Source organism: Triticum dicoccoides, chromosome 3A, assembly GCF_002162155.2.
Source record: "Triticum dicoccoides isolate Atlit2015 ecotype Zavitan chromosome 3A, WEW_v2.0, whole genome shotgun sequence".
NCBI lineage: Eukaryota > Viridiplantae > Streptophyta > Magnoliopsida > Poales > Poaceae > Triticum > Triticum dicoccoides.
In genome coordinates this window covers 224,301,032-224,304,014 of record NC_041384.1, presented here as the reverse complement: position 1 = coordinate 224,304,014, position 2,983 = coordinate 224,301,032, and positions in this window count along the sequence as shown.

Sequence of the window (2,983 nt, the reverse complement as noted above, 5' to 3'; positions counted from 1 at the left end):
AAAATGTAACATATGCAATGTGCGTGAAATAGAGTCCTGGATATATCATATATATAGAGGGGGCGATCCACAGGAAGAGAGTGGAGGTATCATCGACTTGAGGTGTCCATAGAATCGAAGAGAGGGATGATGTGTGTATGTGCGCGCGCGGTCGATAAACAGTTCCATCGAATTTGTGTGTGCCCACGTCAAAGATATAGAGTGGCTGGCCTACTAGAACGAGAGAGGGGACAGGTGCGGTTTGTCTCTATGGCATGGATACCTACCTACAGCGCTCGACTATCGGTGTGTGCTGGGGGGGAGGCCTAATTAACTATAGAGGTACAATGGATGGTATATGTGTGGAGGAGGAGAGAGGCCTACCTCATGTATTAAGGGAGATCGATCTACCTCATGTATTAAGGAAGATCGATCGACATCCATGCATATGTGTAGGAGAGGAATAAGGTTGGGAGAGAGACGGAGCTAGAGTGTTGGAGGGGGTGGTAGTGGAGTTGCTTCTAACAAATGGTGGGATAGGCTTGCTAGACAACTGGAGGGCACACCTGCATTATCAATAAGATAGGGGATGGCTGCCTGTCTATGCATGTGCGTGTGAGAGACGGGTCAGGAGGCATGCACGAATGATAAGGGGGGAAAGATATGGCTGTGGTAAGTGGACATAACTACATAGGAAGATCAATCGTCCTTTGTTAGAGAAAGGAGAGACATAACTTGTGAGGTACGTCGATCAATGGGGGGGGGAATAGTTAAAGTCGACCTAGGTATATGTTGGGAGATCGATCGGTATACATGCATGTGTGTGTTAGAAGCAAATGAGGCACGGGGAGAAGGATAGAGAGAGAGGGATGCATCTAGGAGGTGGTGCGAGATTCATACTATATCAAGGGGGAAGGAGTGTGCGAGTACGAGATCGATGAAAAGAGTGGGGGAGTGAGGCATGGACGGTGATTAGATAAGAGGGGAAGCTTGTGTTTGTGCTAGGCACACCTGGCTAGAGAGGCATATCGATCGATGTGTGCCATAAAGAAGGAGCTGGGGGCCTACACACACCATGGGTGAACGACCTAAAGTGAAAAGACGAATTTGCGCGATGGAGCTAGATAATGCTGAGGGAGGGTGAGAGGGATACGGGCGTCTGCATGCACGAGAGAAAGTTAGCGCTAGCTAGCTAGAAAGATAAGAGGATTGTGTGGGTGTAAAAGACGAATAGAGATCATACTTCATTATAAAAAGCGAATTCAGATATTTGAAGAATTTATCATAGTGTTTTAAACTGACGCATGTGTGAATATATATAACGGTGATACACATGGTGTGGTTATGAACATGTTATACTACATATAATATATTTTATCTCCACTCTTATAAAAAAACAGAATTGTTGTTGATGGTGCCATCCTGCAATATAGGCCGTCCGATTTATATCTGACGGATAGGAAGGAAACTATGGCAATTTTGAAAAAACATACCCACACCCCTCTCCATATTTGCAAATTAGGCCACCCCTTGATCATGTTGATGTTCTGTGGAACACATGGGCATCTTGCTAGTACTATGTATAACATATAGAACATTCATCATAATTTGGGCTAATGTGTGGCTTTTGCAGCTCAGGTCTAAATACTTGTCATAATGTAGGGGCGGGGCACTATACTATGTGTGATAAACACGGTGTACACGTATGGAACATGGTTTAGATTATGAATATATAGTTAGTACATCAAATGTACTATTATTTGGAATCAACATCAAGTGTATTCAAAAAATAGAATTCGAGTTCTTGTAGTACACATAGTTCATATCTATCTCTATAGTAATCATGTGGTGTGTTATTAAGGTAATACACGAATGATGGTTGAAGTTGGCAACAATCATGATTGTAGATTCTTATTGAAATAGAGAAACGAATTCAAATCCAGTTGGAATTGCAGCGGTAGTATAGACATTTGGAATGCACTAAAATGTTGGTATGGGTAGGTTACATGCATTATACAGCAAGCGAAAAAAATTTAATTGGACATAACATGGATTCATACTACCGAATAGCATTTAATTGCACTAAATTGTTGGTATGAGTAGCTTTAAATAGCATTTTTATAGCAAAACAGGGCAAGACTCTCTCTTTGTGTGGTGTGAATAGTTTTATTTTTTTCGTTTTCTTTTTGGCTGAGGGAAGTGTGAATTGATTTGGTACGTACAAGTACAATATTACACATTAGGCTTGTCCCTAAAATTCAACCCGCGCCTTGTTATATCCCGAATATTTAGATATCGTGCTCCCAAAACTGGCACCTTCACAACCCGCGCCTTGCTATCCCGAAATTACAACGCGCGCGAAAACTCCCTCCAGCTGCCAAATCCTGACATGCAAAATCCCCCTTCTAACCCTGAGCCAAAAGGGCCGCTAGTTCAAATTGATGGGGGGTACTTTTGTAACACACCCCACATTTTGGACAAGCGCATCCCTAAGTCATGATTCACCCCCTCCCATGGCCTCCTCTTCGCCATTCGAAATCCCAGGCCGCCATAACCTCTCCGCTCCAGCCGCAAAACCCCACCCTCCTCTATCCACCACCTCGCCGCTGCATAGCCGGGGCCTCTTCCCCGACGACGTAGTCCACCGCAACACCTCGACGTCCCTCATCCACCTCCCCGGATGAGGATCCGTCGTCCATCTCGTTGTCCCGCCGGTTCAGCCGCCCCGTCCTCCACCTCCAAGGAGCTGCTCCGACGACCGCCTCATCTATCGCGGCTGCTCCATCCCCACAGTGCCGCCTTAAGCTGCTCCACCAGAACCGCAGCATCCTCACCGACTCCTCGGAAGAAGCCGAGGCCTACTCGGCGCCACCAAAGAGGTTGTACACTCATCGCATCGCACCTTCTCCTTAGCTCGACCTCCCGGCGCCAACAGTGCTCCATCCCGCACCCCCATGTAGCGGCTACCTTCAAGCCGGCGCCGCGGTCGACATCTCCACAGCGG